We start from the raw sequence: 19,206 nt of genomic DNA on the forward strand, positions 1-19,206 counted from the left end.
TAATAAGTCATTTCAAGAATTTGTCTCAAGCTGCTTCAGGCAGTTAGAAGAATAGTATAAAAAGGAAATTGAGGATTTTGCTACTCTGATTTTGCCTATTAGATTCAAAAGATAAGTCAGGAATGCCCTGAAATGGAACTAACTATTCAAGGGTGTAAATCTAAAGGACTTTTAGATACTGGAACTAATGTATCTGTTATTGCTAAGCTACATTGGCCTCCTTCCTGGCCTGCTTATGTAGCAGCCACAGAATTACAAGGTACAAGGCACAGTAAATCCCCTCAACAAAGCCCTAGTTTTTTACAATGGGAAGATAAAGAAGGTCATTCTGGACTTTTTCAGTCTTATGTGCTCCCTGGATTGCCAGTTAATTTGTGAAGTAAAGATGTTTTGAAAAATATGGGAGTGTTGCTTATCAGTCCTAATAGCTTAGTCAGTACTCAAATGCTTGATTAGGGATTTTTGCCCACTAAGGGACTAGGAAAAGAAGAGTGGGGAATTCTCACTCCCATAGAAGTGGCACCCAATACCAGAAGGCGTGAATTAGGATATCAAAATATAGCATAAGGGCCTTGGTAGCTCCTGCTACCCCAATAATGCATTGTGCAGACCCAGTTACTTGGAAATCAGACAATCCTGTATGGGTAGACCAATGACCCCTTTCTCAGGAGAAACTTAAGGCAGCTGCTCAATTGGTACAAGAGCAGTTACAGTTTGGGCACATTGAACCTTCTAATAGCCCATGGAATATGCCTATATTTGTTATGAAAAAGAAATCAGAAAACTGGAGGCTATTACAAGATCTGAGAGCAATAAATAAGACTATGGAAATTATGGATCCTCTCCAGCTATAAGAATAGTAGAAGGAGGAAATTGAGGATTTGGCTCCTCTGATTTTGCCTATTGGATTCAAAAGATAAGTCAGGAATGCCCTGAAATGGAACTAACTATTCAAGGGTGTAAATCTAAAGGACTATGGAAATTATGGGTCCTAGGCAACTAGGACTCCCTTCTCCTACTGCCATTCCATGGAATTTTCACCTTGTAATTATTGACTTGAAGGATTGCCTTTTTACTATTCCTTTAAACCCTCATGATTGCAAGCATTTTGCATTCAGTGTTCCTTCACTTAATTTCCAGGCTCCAATGGAGTGATACCAGAGGAGAGTTTTGCCTCAAGGTATGGCTAACAGTCCCACCTTGTGCCAAAAATATGTTGCTCAAGCTATCTCTCCAGTATGAAGGCAGCACCCTAAGGCATACATAATTCATTATATGGATGATATTCTTAATGCTCATCCAGATAAAGACACTGTGTTAACCATCTTGCAACAACTAGAATATTCTTTGAAAGAATCAGGATTTTATATAGCTCCAGAAAAAGTACAACAATCTTTACCTTTCTCTTATTTAAGACAAATTATTGAGGGACAAAAAATTCATCCACAAAAATTAGAAATCAGGACAGATCATTTGCAAATTTTAAGCAATTTCCAGAAATTATTAGGAGACATTAATTGGCTTAGACCTTCCTTGAAATTAACTACTGGGGAACTGAAGCCACTTTTTAATATTCTTGGAGGCTCAGCTGAACCAGCTTCTCCTTGGCTACTTACAGCTGCAGGACAGCAAGCTTTAAAGCTTGTAGAAAAAGCCTTGCAACAAGCACAACTAAAACGCACAAATCCTGAAGAATCAATTGCCTTACTAATTTGTCCCTCGAGTTACACTCCAACGGGACTATTGTGGCAAGCTTCAAGTCCTATTGAATGGATTCATTTAGCTGTTACTCCTAAGAAAATTTTACCTCCATATTTTGATCTTGTCATCTCCTTGATTATCAAGGGGCTTAGGCGACTCTTACAGTTTATAGGTTTTAAGCCTCAAATTATTGTTGTTCCTTTTTCAAAGGGTCAACAACAATGGCTCTGGGAAACTTCCACTAAACGGCAAATTGCTTTTGAAATTTTACAGGCCAAATTGATTCTCACTACCCAGCTGATAAAATAGTTCAATTTTCATTAATTTCTATATTTGTCTTTCCTAAGACAATTGTTAATGAGCCCATTCCTGAAGCACCTACAGCAGTGGTTCTCAACCTTTCTAATGCCGTGACCCCACAATACAGTTCCTCATGTTGCGGTGACCCCAAACCAAAAAATAATTTTGGTGGCTACTTCATAACTGTAATTTTGCTACAGTTATGATTCGGAATGTAAATACCTGATATGCATTATGTATTTTCTGATGGCTTTAGGCGACCCCGCCAGGGTCGCGACCCACATGTTGAGAACCGCTGACCTACAGTCTTTACTGATGGGTCCAGCTCAGGAATAGCAGGCTTAATAATCAATGGACGAGTTTATACTGAAACAGTCACCTTGAAGTTAGCTCAAAGAGTAGAATTACATGCCATTACCATGGCTTTTCAGAAACATTTGCCATGTTCCTCCTTTAATCTGTATACAGACAGCAAATATTTACTTATGGTTGTTTCCACTATAGAGACTGCTGTCTTAGGGACAACTGCTGATGAGGAACTATTTTCAGCAGTTTCTCCTTCTTCAAAGACTTGTACATCAACATAGAGCTCCATGTTTTATAGGACATATTCGAGCTCACTCCATGCTCCCTGGAGCTTTAGCACAAGGGAATGCCCTTGTTGATCAAGCTACCCAAAAGAAAATTATTAGAGCAACCATGACAGATCAAGCAATCCAGTCTCATACTATTCATCACCAGAACACTGCAGCCCTGCGTAAACAGTTTCAACTTTCTTGGGAAGCAGCACGGCAGACTGTTAAATCCTGTCCAAAGTGTCCTATACTACAATCTGTCCCTTTGTTTGAGGTTAACCCTCAAGGACTCCTACCAGGACAACTTTGGCAAATGGATGTTATACCTTCATTTGGCAAACAGTCCTTTGTCCACGTTACAGTGGATACTTATTCTGGATTTATAGTAGCCTCTGCCAGAACAGGAGAGGCTGCTAAGCATGTAATAGCTCATTGTTTGTATATATTTTCTATTATTGGATTTCCTAAACTGAATAAAACTGGCAATACTCCTACATATGTCGGAAAAGCATTTACTATATTTTGTAAACCTTTTGAATTACGAGTATTTTTTTACAATCTTTAAAGTCAAGGTATTATTAAAGTGTACTCAACAAATATTTAAGGTCAATTTAAAAAAATATAAAAGGGGGAGTCATATCCTGGAATCATGCTTTTTTCTTTAAAAAAATTTCTTTTGAATGCTGATGTACAGGAGACACCAAACCTCTTTCTCCTGCAAACTTCTACCCTCTTTTATTTGATCCAGCTAATAACACTGTTTTGTCTTTTTCTAAATAGCTCCAGATATATAGGTGATTAATGACCCTCAAGCCCCTCAGCAAAATCTTCTGAGCATGGCTTTTAAAGTCTATAATGACCAAGAGGCAGAAAAAGCCCAAAGAGATCAGGTGAAATACTAGTTCTTGGCATATGCCCTTAAAGGCTCCAACACCTTGAAGGGGCCTTATAGGACTCCACCTGTGCCCTGCTTCAATAGTGGAAAGGAAGATCATTGAACTAAAGCCTGCCAGGCTTCTCGGCCCCCACTAGGACATGCCTTTGCTGTGTGAAAAAGGGACACTGGAAGCTAGGTTTCCCCCTCACTACTCTAAGGGAGGGTTCAGTCTCTTCCAGCCCTGCTCCAGCCACTTGTGACTTGATCTTGCCCAGCCTGCTGGGACTTGTCACTGAAGGCTAAAGATGACCAGGGCCATCAGCCCCATCTACGTCACTGTGGATGAGCGTAGGATATTTCTTCCAAGTAGCTGGTAAACTGATCTCATTTCTCACAGACACAGGGCCACTTACTATGTCTTGCCTGAATATTCAGGCAATATTCAGGCAAGACATAGTAAGTGTCTTGAAGATCTCTGTTGTGGATGTTGATAGTCCTATTTTCTGCTGCTTTGTTCATCTCCTTTATTCCTCTTGCCTCAATGCCCCATGCATATTTTAGGCTGGGACCTAGTCCTAATTTAGAGCTCTCTTTCTCCTTTTTGCCAACTTCTTTTTTTAAATTAATTAATTAACTTATTTATTTATTTATTTATTTATTTATTTATTTATTTTTACAGGGACAGAGAGAGAGAGTCAGATAGAGGGATAGATAAGGACAGACAGACAGGAACGGAGAGAGATGAGAAGCATCAATCATCAGCTTTTTGTTGCAACACCTTAGTTGTTCATTGATTGCTTTCTCATATGTGCCATGACCACGGGCCTTCAGCAGACTGAGTAACCCCTTGCTCAAACCAGTGACCTTGGGTCCAAGCTGGTGAGCTTTGTGCTCAAGCCAGATGAGCCCACGCTCAAGGTGGCAACCTTGAGTTCTCAAACCTGGGTCCTTCCACATCCCAGTCTGATGCTCAATCCACTGCGCCACCGCCTGGTCAGGCCTTTTTGCCAACTTCCATTACGAATTTACCTTTGGCACTCATCATAGTGTATTCCAAGGTTCTCCTGACCACCCTACAGCTGTAAAGCTTCAGGGAAAGACCCCCTGGGTTCATCTCTCCAGTTTTGAAGAAAACAGAAGCTCCATCTCCACACATGTTGCAGATACCTGCAGTCTACCTGTGGTCATTGGGACTTGGATGTGAGCTGCAAAGTGTAGAAATGTGACAACAATTCCAGTGCCTTGCAGACTTTTCCTGGACTCCTGCTCCTTATGACAGCTCTTAATGGACTAAATTGGGGTTGAGTTGCATTTGCAGGGATGTGGAATGGTGATGGTGCCAACTTGGACTTGGTGAACATGTTAAGGACATTCAAAACAGCAAAGACTCTTTTATAGATCCTGTTATATTGGCTAAGAATTTGTTTCAAGTCTTTAATCCGTGTAATGTATTAGAATACTTGCTTGGGTATCTGTTAGCATTGGCTATACTAATTTTGTGTTTATTCTGTATTTTTTCAGTCTGCCTCCAATTTAGAATCTGGAAAACTATGAAATCATATGAGTGCAAATCTCAGCATACAAATTAAAAGTAAAAAAGAATTGGGGGATATGTTGTAGACTGCAAGTGGCAAAAAACCTTGGTATATTTGAGGCTTAGCAAAAGGCTAAGTTCTCGCCCCTTCACCTCCATATTGGCTATGATGCTGAGTATTTGCACTCACTTCACTTGCTTGCTTAAGTTGCTGAAAGCAATTTACATGCCCTTCCTCTTACTCTTTGTTTGTTCAGATGTTGGTTGATTTCTCTTATGCATGGTAGTGGGATTCTTGTTTATGCCTTGGGAGAGTTTCTGTTTTATCCTCAGATGGGTAACTTTGTATCAAAGATGTTTTGCATATGGCTATATAATAAAGCAAACTGGGGCTATGGGGAGCTCGAATATTGCCATCAGCATTGAACAGGCCTCCTGATCCCATCCTTTTTTTCTTAATGAGTCTGTTTTCTTAATTCCACACCGTTCTCACTCAAGACCCAGATACAAGCTGCACTGGTCCGCGGCATGGTACAATGTTTTATTGACCAAAATGTTCATTTTATGCATTCAAAATCACTGATGTCAAGCTTGGTCATATGACTTACAATTCCCTTATTCTAATGAATATCATACATCTTATCCTCCTGAACCCAGAAGAAACCATGTAGCTTTCTTTAACCAGTAAAATGCAGTGGAAATGATACATGCTGTTTTCAAACAGATGCTGTGAGAAGCACTGGGAGGTCCCCCTCTGCTCTCTTTGTTCTCTGCCATGAGCTAGCCATGTTCCACAGAGGAGCCGCTCTGTAAGGCTGGCTGCTGCCATGAAAGGGGAGTGGAGCAGAGATGCCTTGACCCAGAACTGAGTTTCACATGTGAAGGGATAAAAATGGCCATTGTAACTCATGGAAGTTTTGGAGTTACCTGTTACCATAGCGTATTTCAGCCTTAGCTCACTGATACAGATAAATCTCAAAGAAGACTCCATTAAAAAGAATAAAGAGGGAAGAGGGAGTTTCAGCTAATTTAATGAGGAAGAGGAGAGCAGCATTTCATAAGTTCAGGGCTTCAGGAAATTCCCTCAGCAGTGGTGAGGACCTTATTAAAACTTTAGTGGTAGGGGGGAGGTAAAGGGACCATTAATTCCACTCTTGACATTCTGACCTCGAGTTGACATTAGAGCATCTGAAGTGTCATCCTTAGGTGTCAGGCCTAACCTGACCTCTCCCCCACACCTCTACACTCACTTTTCTCATTTGACCCTAGCATGGGGAGTGTGGTGCCAGATCCAATGGGAAGTAGCATTTTTGCAGCTCCCAAACCAGGTCACTGAGGGTGTTAAGTGTTACTCACAAGAATTTGGATTTTGATTTGTAGGTTATGGGAGTCTAATGAGTGGACAGCAGTCAGTACAAACACCCATTGGCCTTGTAGCCATGACTTAGATAGACTAGAAGTGGCAAATGAGTCTAGGTAAGAGGTAAGGGCATGGCCTGACCAGGCGGTGGCACAGTGGATAGAGCATCGGACTGGAATGCGGAGGAACCAGGTTCAAAACCCTAAGATCGCTGGCTTGAGCACAGGCTCATCTGGTTTGAGCAGGGCTCACCAGCTTGAGCATGGGGTCTCTGGATTGAGCAAGGGGTCACTCGGTCTGCTGTAGCCCCTTGGTCAAAGCACATATGAAAAAGCAATCAATGAACAACTAAGGTGCCCCAATGAAGAATTGATGCTTCTCATCTCTCTCCCTTCCTGTCTCTTTGTCCCTATCTGTCTCTCTCTGTCTCTGTCACACACAAGAAAAGAAAAGAAGTAAAAAAAAGAGTTAGGGGCATGATCTAGTGCAGGGCCATGGGAGTGAGGAGGGACAGATGCTTTAGAGATCAAATTCATGTGACTAATTTATCAACTTGCTACTATTTGCTAGCATTTTCTCCTTTATATTATGCCTGAAATCACTGAAACTTCCAGAAAAAAAATCCAGAAATTAATCTCCAGTCTCACAGTCAACCAACCCATGACAGAGCTTGCCTTATCTCCATCTAACTGGCAGTCCATTTATCTATCATGATGACGATAATGATAATAAAACTAAAGTAATAATAATAATAATAATAATAATAATACAGTAATTATGTACACCCACTCTTGGTACTGTGCTAAGCATTTTGCACACATCTTTTAAATTCAATCTCAATCGTGAATGGGCCATTTGTTAAGTTAATATCCCCAAACTCCAGTCCCAGCCCTCTATACCCTGATTTGTGCAGAAACTGAGACTGCAAACCGCATTTCTACTTTGCCAGATGGTTCATGTTTGGCTCCACCAACTGGGGCAGAAGTGAGAGGCTCCGGGCCGGGCCTGGGAGGGAGAAGGGACCTGCTGCTTCTTGTCTGCTTCCTGCTGCTGGGCTCCCCGCAGCCCCAACCCCCTGCAGCGGAGCTCATTCCAGCAGCACGGGCAAATCCAGTTTGCTGTTTCTTTCAGCGTTCACAGAACCAGCCTCGTCATGCCCGCTCAGAGACTCAGTGCCAGCCCAGCAGTGCCCTCCTCAGAGGTCTGAGTCCCAGCCCTGAGCAAATCCTCCTTAAGTTTCTAAATTTTAATGACTTCAGGTGCTTCCTTTTCTTTCTACCGGCCCCAAGGGTGGTGGCTACCTTCCCAGCTGCTACCTCAGTGATACCTTAGGATATCTGCTTACAGTTTCAGTTGCCTACTAGTCATGTTCCCTGTCAACAACCCCTTATACGGTGCATTTAATTCCTTCTGTTGAAAAAGGTGGTGTCATTTCTCTCTCCTGCTAGGATCCTTACTGACAGAGTGAGGTAAATATTATTTCCTTTTCATAAATAAGATAACTCATGCTTCATATTAAGAGAGATTAAATAACTAGTCCAATGTCATGCTGATAATAATTAGATTCAAGTCAGGATTCGGACCTCCTTTACTCCAGAGCCTTGGTCATAAGTAGTCCCCTGTCGGCTTTATTTTGAATCTGGATATTGCTCTCACTGGCGTAGTCTTCTCTCCTTAGTGTCACAGTGTGCGCCACCACGTGGCAGACTGCTTTCCCCGTGCTCTGGGCGCAAGGCGGGAGGCCGAGGGCACGTGGTGGAGACGCCATCAGTGCAGCCAGGCCCTGGACCAGAGAGATGGCTCACCGGGTGCTGCTGGTGCCCACACGTGCCACGCCATGAGTTTAGGACGTGGGAGCCCAGGAGCCGCGCGGCAGCCTGGGCTGGAAGCTCCCTTACTCAGCGTTTCCTGGCAGCTGCAGGCAGGGAGAAATGGAACACTAAGGTGGGGACAGCCGGTGGCCTGGGGCAGGAACAAGCCTGGCAGCAGTGAGCACGCAGTGGGGTCTGCCTGGGCGATCAGTGTCTGGTTTGTTGGTGGGGGGCAATGAGAGAATGCAGAGGTTTGAAATCTTGGTCTTCCGTTAATAAAGTCATCCCAGGGTGATGTGGTTTTGCTTAGCACCTTAGCTATACTGCCCTTCTTTTAACAAAACCAACAGAACAATGTAAACAGTTCGTCTTCTCCGGCCACCAGCTGCCAGCCCTGGGAGTCTCCTGCAGGAAGTGCCCTGTGCTCTGGTGAGGCTCCGTGGACTGGGAGGGGAGGGAGCCTCGGCCAGCGGCGTCCACTCTGGCCTCCCTGCAGCATGAAACCCTCATCGCTGGCCCCTCGGGGGAGCCTGGAGGAGAGGTACAACGCCAGTCTCAGCACCAGGCCTAACCCAGCCTGCCCTCTGCCTCATGCTCCTTTCTTTTACCCCAGTGAGGTCTGGGGAGGTGATCAGCTGATGTGTGGAAGGTGACTGGGAGTGGTGTGGGGGCTGGGCTGGACCCTCTTTTTTTTTTTTTTTTTAAATTATTGTTTTGTTTTGTTTTTTCCTACAAAGACAGTCAGAGAGGGATAGACAGGGACAGAGACAGGAACAGAGAGAGATGAGAAGCATCAATCATTAGTTTTTCTTTGCGCATTGCAATACCTTAATTGTTCATTGATTGCTTTCTTATACATGCCTTGACCGTGGGCCTTCAGTAGACCGAGTAACCCCTTGCTTGAGCCAGCGACCTTGGGCTCAAGCTGGTGAGCTTTTGCTCAAACCAGATGAGCCCTCACTCAAGCTGGCAACCTCAGAGTCTTGAACCTGGGTCTTTCGCATCCCAGTCCAACACTCTATCCACTGTGCCACCGCCCAGTCAGGCTGGGCTGGACTATCTTGTCACTCACAGCAGCCTTGCTCTGATTTTATAGATTAAGAGAGAGACGCTGGGAAGATAGATGATCTGCAAACGATTAGGAATCGTGGGAGGGGCCAGACTGTTCATTCTGCTCCTGATATTGATGGACAATATTAACTAGACAAGCCACAGCTTGCCAGTGACGTGCCAGGCTCTGGGATGGAAGCGCTCCCTTCATTCTGATAACCTAAATGGTAGGGCCCTTGGTAAACACAACTCTCATTGTTGACATCGTAGATTTGTCTGTTTATTAGGACAATTTTCTAGGAGATGGAGGGTAGTGTTTGGAGGAAGGGACACACTGTGTTCCAGGTTGCAGAAGAACACTGCATGGGCACTGTTCGTCCACTCAGACCCCCCTCTTCCTCATGCATACAGCTCTGCTCTTAGTATCTGTTTGCTCTCTAGGTATCGATATGTCCTAGACACACAGAGCTTTTTTCTTTTCTTTTGAAGAGGGAATTGGGGAGGAAGCTGCTGGGGGAGGGAACAAAGTAGGGAAGATGGTGGGGCTGGGTTCTTCACTCTTCTTCTGCTTTGGAGGACTCTGAACTCTGGTCACGGAGCAGATGACTAAAGCTGATAAAAACTGCTCAATAAATCTTGGGGAGGTGAGGCGTGGTCAGTGAACTGCCTCAGGGCCTGTGACAAGGGGCGGGGGGGGGGGGGAGAAGGAAGCTCTTTTCCTGTCTGCACGGACACCAGGGATTACGCTGGCTCCTGCGAACTGCAGGCCTCGAGCACAGGCAGCCTGCCCCCTTGATGTGGGAACCCGGTCCACCCAGGATGGGTGGCAGCGGAGGGGTTCCCACTGCTCTGGAACACGAACTGGTGTGCACCCGGGATGACTCATGCTGACTGTCTTTGTGGGCATGGCTACAAACCTTGGGGACAGCCACCTAGCAACAGCTGGGAGACCTCTGAGGGTAAGCTGAGAGGTTGCGGTTTTTCATTCACCAAATACTCAGAGAGCTGGAAGTATTGTTGGCTACTTTAACCACTGTTCTCAGGGTGGTCCTCTTTAAGGAGGTGACATTGTCTCTCAAATGACTTTAAAGGAGAAGCCTGACATGAGGGGAAAGCACAAATTCACAGGCCTCGAGGCCTGACATGGCAGGCTGCTCCGTGGGCCAGGAACTGCACGCCGTTCGGTGAGGCCAGAGCCATGGCGATGGGGAGAGTGGTGGAGGGGACAGAACTGGCTGGGACCAGGACTTGAGGGTCCTAGACAGCACTTGGGTTTTCCTCTGAGACAGAAAGTCACTAGAGGGTTTGGAGCCGAGTTTTATGATCTGATGGATGTAGATAAGGCTCTAAAGCCAGCAGCATTTGAGGTTTGTGGCAAACTCTGATAGAGGCACTATTATTATCCTATGATTGTCTTAAAAGCAGGGAATCTTCTCTTAAAAATTTCAAGAAACTTATCTAAGGTCAGCCAGTGTGGACCAGGAGCTGGGATTTGAACTCCAGCAGAAAGAGCCATACTTCTTTGTCACTGATGGCTACTGTCTCACCATTGCTAAAAGAGCTCATTGTGCTGCAAGAACCTTTTCCTTCCAGCAGCAGATGTGACAGCATCTTCCGCGCCGCGCTGCCCAGTCTGTGCTAACGTCCAGGGGTTTACTCCACTCTGGGGTCATCCTTCCCCCTCACGGAAACCTCGCCTGCCAGTGTTTTCCAGGGAATGCAAATGCCGTTGGGTTAAGGATCTTATCTCAATTTATTGGGAGGCCCTCCAGGGTTCCAGAGATCTTGTCCCATTAAAGCCTGCACATTCATTTAATTAAAAACAAGCCAAATGCTATGGCTTTGGAGATTGCCTGCTTAGTAATACAAATCTATAAATCCCACTGCCTGCTGCTTCCAGGCTGACTATAAGTACCCTGAAAATTCAGCTTCACTGGAAATGTTTTGACCAGTCTGCCTCTGGCTCAATGGGTAGTAATAAATACTAATGGAAAGTGGTGAGAGAAAAATTGGATTAAATCTACTTAAAGCTTAACCTGGCTTAGCTCAGGGAGAGTGGCTAAGGAGTTTTTTTCCTGATGTTTCTGACTCATTCCTTCCATTCCTAAAACCAGGCAATCGGACAGCAATTTCTTGCCTCTGTGATAACTCACCTTCAGCTCTGAAGGTGGTGAAGACAGAGGAGTCAGCATCATTTTAGAAGCAACAGTTGATGGAAAGAACTTCCATTTTGCTCTCACTAAGGCAGTGATGTATTTCTTGCCCAGAGCAGGCACCAAACCCTGACCTGTCCTACTTGGGAGGTCCTCCTGGTAAAGCAGAGCAGGATATCTGAGAGTGAGGGTATTCTGGAAAACCTGGGTGTCTATGTCATATGAATTTGAAGTCAGGGTCTTGGGGCAGCCTCAGTTCTCTAAAAGGTGGGTACCACTTCAAGACTGACAGATTTCCTGAAGGAATCCTTGCTTTCCTGGTCACAGCAGCTGTAATGATGCAACAGTAATGATTACAGTATGCCAAACAGCCCCAGATGCTGTGATCCCACTGCCTCTAGCTTACCTGAGATCCCTGGGAGATCCACTTGTGAAGTCAACTCTGAGATAGGCAGACTTCCCAGAGCCGGTGGTGACGCTTCCTGGCTTCCTTGGGGCCAATGCAAGCAGCTGGTCTGCTGAGTGGCCCAGTGAGGTGCACGTGAGGAGAGGGGCAAATGAGGTCGAGCTGGGAGCGCCTTACTCCACGGCGGCAGGCATCTGCTCGCCCTGGGAACATTCCCTTCCTCTAATCACAGCACCAGCCTCCCTCTGACCACACTGTCCTAGGACTTTCTTTTATGACCATTCACATGTTCCTGGGCTGCTCAAGGATTGTAATAGTCCACTGCTTTCAGTGCAGCGTCTCAGTCTCCATGCTGCCCGCGGAAGAGCTGTTATTCTAGTTGCTTAGCAGGGGCAGGTTGCACTGCTCACCGGGGATGCCTGTGACCGTAGACGGAGATGATTTCTGTCCTTTGGAGCACATAGCACACCAGCACATAGCACTGACACATACACACACAGAGCTTTCCAAGCAACAAGACGAACCCAAACGTGTGGAGTCTAGCCACCTCGGGTCAGGGTGGCTAGCCAGCCGCAACAGGTAGAATTGTTTCACCAACGTCTTGTTTTACCTTGTGTGCAGCTCTCCTGAAGTAGAATTGTTTCCTTTTCCTGGGAGCATTACTGGGAAAGGATCTGATTCTCTTCTGACACAGAGAGAACCTGGGGTTTTATTGCCGAAGACAATCTCCCAAGGCAGAAAGGACACATCTCTGTGGAGTTTGATTCTTCCATGCAGCAGTTGCTAAGTACCGGCTATGTTCAAAATTCTAGTGAGGCTTTGGAGGATGTAGAAATGTGTAAGTTACAATCCCTGCCCCCAATAAACAAAAATAAATTTCTTTGTTAGTGATAGGAAAAGTAATTACATATATATTTTTTTAATTTTTTATTTATTCATTTTAGAGAGGAGAGGGAGAGACAGAGAGAGAGAGAGAGAGAGAGAGAGAGAGAGAGAGGGAGAGAGAAGGGGGGGAAGAGCTAGAAGCATCAACTCCCATATGTGCCTTGACCAGGCAAGCCCAGGGTTTCGAACCAGCGACCTCAGCATTTCCAGGTCGATGCTTTATCCACTGCGCCACCACAGGTCAGGCTAATTACATATATTTATATTTAACTTAATAATTTCACAGAGACAATCCGAATCGGACCTTTTTGCCATAGACCTGTTGATAATCTGGGGCTCCTTCCTGTTGGGGCTACAGTGTCAGAGCGGGGCAGGAAAGTCTTTTCCATATCTGTAAACTTATGCAGAATGTGGCCCTAAGGCAGAAGTGATTACTGTGAGCTCCTGTTAATTAATTATGCCTATTTGGTTGCTGAAGCAGTGCAGCCAGCAGGCTTGGCCCAGCACCCCAGAAGCCCACAAGCGCTGAGTGCAACAACAGGACCATTGTTCTGCCCATCGTTGCCTTTGGCTCCCCCTTGGCATCAGGACTTAATTGCCTCCCAATTGAGTATGTCTGAACCTGTTGACTGAGCCTCCTTGGCAGGGATGTAACCAAATGTCTCCAAGCCTCACCAGCCTGTGGAGGCCAATTAGATCGCGTTTCCACTCAAATTGTGCTAGCTGATTATTGCTCCACCTACACAGCTCTGGCCATCAGTGCCTTCCCGTTCTCTCCTTATTTGGAGTGAGTCCATAAGATGCATCAAGTGTGCTCAGAAGCCGTTCGCAGCTCTTGAAACTTGACGGTTTGTTGGTCATTTGAAACGGCCACTCTGCCAGCCCCGTGTGAGGACACCTCTACATGGGGCCCAGTGTCCGCCTCGTCCGGGCCTCTCTTCCAGTGCCTCTGCTGGTGCCGGTGCCGCAGAGCTGCCCTGGGCCCCCGCCCCACCTGTAAACTGTCCCAGCTCTGTTTCCTGCCATTCCCCCTTATGCTGTGCCATCCCACATTCCTTGCAGAGGAAGCGACAGCAACACTCTCACCCCACCTTGCCCGGTGTTTATACTCTGAGTTCCAAAGCTGTGTGTGAAGTCCCAGCGTTCCCTTGTGCAGACAGCTCCTCTGCTTCTGGCTCTGGCTTCACTCCCCTAAGGACTCGAGCCTTGCTGGGCCTCCAGTCATGGTCCTGAGCAACATCCCTCCTTCAATTCTTCCCCGCGTCTCCACCCCTCATTCATTAAACTCTTCCTAGCTCCCTTGGCTGAAAAACAAGATGATGCAATCAACGATGTAATAAATGCTTGGAAACTCTGGGAGGTCCTGGTCTCGTTGCCTCACCTCTGCCTGGGCTCAGCTGGCCTTGCTGCAGAAAAAGCACTGAGCCTCTAACATGCATATATCTTTTTCTGGCCTCAGACAGAAAGCAGCTTATAGCTTTTTGGCAGCCTGGTCTTTTGATTCCTTCTCCTTGATTTCCTCATAGTTTCCCCACAAGGATTATATGAGGTAATGTGGTAAAAGTTATACTTAAATTGAAACTGGTCATGCCAGTGTATTATAAGGTTAAACCACTACTAAATGGCTATTGGCCATGACATTTATTAGTATGTATCTACTCAGCTATTCAAACATATTTATTAAGCACCTAGTTTTTGCCAGGCTCTGTTCTAGACACTGGAGATATAAGAGTAAGAGAATAATATCCTAACAGGGAAAGATGAATGCTAAATAGATTAATTAAAAATAGTAAGCAAATATCAGATTGCAGCAAGTGTTCTTGAGAGAACTGATTTAGGGTGATGTGGTGGAGAGTGACAAATGTCTCCTTTGGAGTAGGACCCAAAGGAAGGCCTGCCGAAGGAGGTGACTGCAAGTTGAGACTCGAATGAAGAAGGAGCCATCCCTGTGAGGATTAGAAGAAAAAGGGTTCCTGGCAGAGGGACAGCAAAGGCAAGGGGTTGGGGCCAGCTCCCTGAGCTTTGATGGGAGAAGAATGTAGGCCCGCCACAGGAGGAGAGTAGTATCAGAAGAATTTGGTGAGGGGCCAAGTAAGGGCTCAGTTGAAGGACGGCTGTGCAAGGTGAGAGGGACATGTGCTTTTGCTTAAAGCATAATGGGACACAATTAGAGTTTGAAACAAGGAAAGCACATAATCTAATTTATATTCTATAAAGATAACCTGCCTGACCAGGTGGTGGCGCAGTGGACAGAGAATCAAACGGGGATACAGAGGACCCAGGTTCGAAACCTCAAGGTCATCGGCTTGAGCACAGGCTCACCAGCTTGAGTGCGGGGGTGCTGGCTTGAGCATGGGATCATAGACAGGGCCCCATGGTCATTGGCTCAAGCCCAAAGGTCGCTGGCTTGAGCCCAAGGTCACTAACTTGAGCAAGGGGTTACTCGGTCTGCTATAGCCCTCTACTTGAGGCACACATGAGAAAGCAATCAATGAAAAACTAAGATGCCTCAAAGAAAAATTGATGCTTCTCATCTCTCTCCCTTCCTATCTGTCTTTCCTGTCCTTCTCTCTGACTCTGTCAAAAACTAACTAAGTAAATAAATAAAACTTAGACCTCTGTGGGAGGAACAAACTCTAGTGGAGCTAGAGAGGCAGCAAGGAGCCCAGGCAGAAGTCTGACATGGTAGGTCGGGGAGAGAGGATGGTGACCGGGTGACTACGTCAGTCCCAGAGAGCAGACGCAGAAACAGACGGGCATCTCTGGGAGCAGCGCTGAGAGGACCTGCTGATTGATTGGGACTGGGGGAGGAGAAAATGATGGACTCTAGAAGGATCCCTACACTGGCAGTAGAAGAAACCAGAAGCCCCACACCAGCTCAGGATGTGGGTAGCTTGATTAGGGTAATAATCAAGACATCTAGAGGGCGCTTTATTCTACAAGAGGGAAAAGGGAAAACATGGCACTGGATAAACATGGAGAAAACCTGCTAGAGGAATTGACTAGTTTTGGATTTTTTTAAAAAGCAACTTTGAAAGCAAACCATCACCAAATGTATGGTCTAGAAATTCATATAACTTAAAAATAACCCAAGGCAGGTAGAGTGCATCAAAGTGGCCAGCAGTTCTGTTTATCCAGTGAAATATCCATGGCAGCAGGAAGGAGAGATCAGGAGCTGGGCCGATCTTGATGATTTCTGTAACAGTCTTCACGTTGGAATTTAATTCGTTTTGCTTAAAGGTAAACCTGAGCTCCTGTTCTCTTGAAGACTGCCTGCCCCAGTCTATTCTCCAAGGACCTGAAAGTCCAGACCCCGAAGGACAGTCTGCACTGCCAACACTCACTGTGTCCCCCGAGTTTGCTGACTTCACAAGTGCCCGTTAATGGAGATATAAAAAACCTCACAAAAAGGATAAATGGGTGAAAAAAAAGGACCCTCTGGAAGCTTGGGGAATTTAAAGATCCCTGAATTTTAACATTAAACTTATTTTTAAATTAAATACAATAACTGTTACTTACAGGTTTTTATTGACAAATAAAAACACTGATGCCACTCAAGCCTGTGACACGATGATCTTTTCCAGAACTGGGAGTATCCAGCACTAACTAGCTATGAACACTTTTCCCCCAAGGTCTCAGATGTTCTTCTAATTCTGTCTTAGTCACCCAGTTACTCATTATCTGGAAGGGCACAAAAGAGTTTATTCGTGGCTGCAGTACATTTTGTGCTGCTTTGTTAAACCAGGGAAAATGCAGAAGGTTTAATCATAGTTTTCAGTTAGTTTTTCAATTTTACCTGAAGCAAAGTTTTTCTATATCCATACTAATTTTATTGCTTTTTATGTTCCTCTGATCATATACTTTACAAGATAATTCAGTCTTTTGGTTGAGGATATTAATGATACATGTTGTAAGTGGGGAGTAGCATTATCAAAGTACTCTTACACAGATGTAAAAATGGAAATACAGCAAGATTCAGTAGCTCACATTTAAGGTTCATAGGGACGTGACAGAGGAAAAGAGAATGAGACAGCTAAGAACCTTGAGATCGTGGCAGAGCTTTGTCACCTCTGGAAGATCTACTCTGTACAATGTTCAAACCTAAAGTTTATTTCATTCAACTGACATTATATACCCATTATAAATCCAACCCCATTGTAAAGAATAAGTGCATTCAAGCAGTTAATAAATGAAATATTTTAAATACTGGTAAAGTGTAAAACACTGTAGATACCTGGGAACTGTCTTCTAAAAGCTTTCATTCAATTGAGTAAAAACACACACATGAAATAGTTTCCTGACAAAACAGTGGAATGTGAGGTAGGCTAATATGAGAGGTGCAGATAATACGTGTTTGGAAGTCATAGATGTAGAAACAATGCAGCCAGAATTGTGATAAGGTGCCAAGGAACTGTAAAACTTAGTATTAGCAATGCCATTTTAAAGAAAAAAAGTCAGGCTTCTTTTTTTCTTTTTCTTTCAGGGACAGAGAGAGAGTCAGAGAGAGGGATAGATAGGGACAGACAGGAATGGAGAGAGATGAGAAGCATCAATCATCAGTTTTTTGTTGCAACACCTTAGTTGTTCATTGATTCTTTCTCATATGTGCCTTGACCGCAGGCCTTCAGCAGACTGAGTAACCCCTTGCTCCAGCCAGCGACCTTGGGTCTAAGATGGTGAGCTTTTTGCTTAAGCCAGATGAGCCCACACTCAAGCTGGCGACCTCGGGGTCTCGAACCTGGGTCCTCTGCATCCCAGACTGATGCTCTATCCACTACACCACTCCTGGTCAGGCAAGTCAGGTTTCTTACCCCCTCCTTTCTGTAGAGAAAGAAAAGAGAAAAATGCAGGAGCTTCCTGGCTTACAAGGACAACTGAGTCATCTAGTCATAATTTAGCTAATTCCTAGAATTCTCTGAAAGGGTACCTGGGGCCACTTGCCACACAGAGCAAAGAAGATAGAATTGATCTGAAAACCTTAGAAAACAATGTTTATGTACCTTAATGAAGAATTCCTTTACTCGGACTCACCCTAAAGTCATGAGAGTAACATATACCTCTAGACAAAGGGATCACGAGCCCCTCCTTACCCACCTCAGCTGGAAGATTTGGTCTATAAACTCAGCCACAGAATTGTAGGAACTTTCTATGTGATTTGGGATTGTGCCCCATGTAGCTAGCTGGCTAATTAATAAATTCCTTAAAAATTCATCTGAACTTGGTGTCTCTATGTAACCCACAGATTCAAGTACAGTACTTTACATTTGGGGGCTCATCTGGGATACCAGTGTTCTGTGTCACAGGGTAGAGACACCCAGACCGGTGGGCCTCTCTGGAAGGTTGCCTGACCTCGCTGAATCTCTAAGAGAGGTGCCCCCTGAGACGTCCCAGCACCCCAGTTTTCCTGTGGGTCTTGGATAACTTCTCGGCAGACACCCCTGGTCCCTAAAATTCAACTATTCGGCAGAGAAATTCAGGAGTGTAAATTCTGACCCCTGGAGGTAAGTAGGGAAAATCTTTTGCTTTACTGAATTCTAGCTTTCTGTCTGTTTTGAATTCTAGCTTTTCTGTTGGTGACTAGTCAATCTGGAACTATTGCTAAAAAGGATTGGATGCAATTGGACTTATGCAGTAGGCTCTCCAGAGCCGAGACGTTGGTGGAGAGTTATGTCCTGCCTCGGACTTTCTGAGACACATTTGTTTGTGCTCTCAGGGAAGACAATTAGTGGGGACTGACTTAATCAGTCCTGCCTCGGACTTCCAGGGACACTTTTATGCTGTCTGTTCATATCAAGAGCTCATTCTTTGCTTTTATTGTTTCTGTCTGAAAACCCCTGAGTGGTTGATGTGTGAGTGGGGATCTCTGGTGCCTGCCCCTGAGTTTCCAGTTTGTGGTTCCACGGTGAATAACTATGGAGTCCAAGTGAGTTCCAACCTGCGGTTCCTAGCGATCCTCATATGGCTTAGGGTGGTATCACTCACTGATCCTAGGCGGGGCTTTATACCGACCCACCAATGCTAAGAGGTGCTTAAGCTGCCGGGAGGGATGCAGCCAGGCGAGCACCTGAGAGGCTCCTGACAGGGCACTCCTCTTCCCTTGTCCGTTGAAATGTGCCTAAAGTTAAGTGTAAATGTAAATAGTAAATTGTCTGTTTTGTAGGTTCTCTTTGTTTGTCAGGAAAATCTCTGGTGTGGTGTAAGTTCAATTGGAAATTTCTGGCTTAAAACCAGAGGGCAAAAGTGAAGGGAAATTCATAAACTCTATATGGTTTAGTGGCCATCCACCTGAAGCTGAAGGAAACCTCTTCCATCCCCGGGTCCGACCTAGTCAGGGGTGTATACTGACCGGCCTATACTGAGAGCAAATATCCCAAGGTGGACTCAGCAGATGGATGTCACTTCTAAAAAACAACTCTGAGAAAACCGTTCTAAAGCCCACAAATTATAAAACTAGCAAAATTCATAGAAATATTATATTGCTTAAAGGTAAAAACTAACTAGAGACCTAAGAGAGTGCTGGAGGGAATACAGAGTAGAAACTAGTTTCAGATATC

At 45.0% G+C, this 19,206-nt stretch overlaps 1 protein-coding gene across 5 annotated transcripts in view; it reads right to left on the bottom strand.

Moving 5' to 3' along the window:
- The window catches only part of ITGB6 (integrin subunit beta 6), a 164,591-nt gene that overhangs the window by 113,174 nt on the left and 32,211 nt on the right, over positions 1–19,206 (bottom strand). Inside the window, exon 1 of one of the 5 annotated variants that reach the window (XM_066345472.1) lies at positions 12,378–12,395. The exons of 3 other annotated variants lie outside the window; for them this stretch is intronic. The gene's annotated coding sequence lies outside the window, so the exon portion shown is untranslated. Of the gene's footprint in view, positions 1–11,767; positions 11,968–12,377; positions 12,396–19,206 lie in introns of those variants that run through there. One more of the 5 variants, XM_066345475.1, reaches the window with a different exon arrangement.

This window comes from Saccopteryx leptura, chromosome 7 (genome assembly GCF_036850995.1).
Source record: "Saccopteryx leptura isolate mSacLep1 chromosome 7, mSacLep1_pri_phased_curated, whole genome shotgun sequence".
Taxonomy (NCBI): domain Eukaryota; kingdom Metazoa; phylum Chordata; class Mammalia; order Chiroptera; family Emballonuridae; genus Saccopteryx; species Saccopteryx leptura.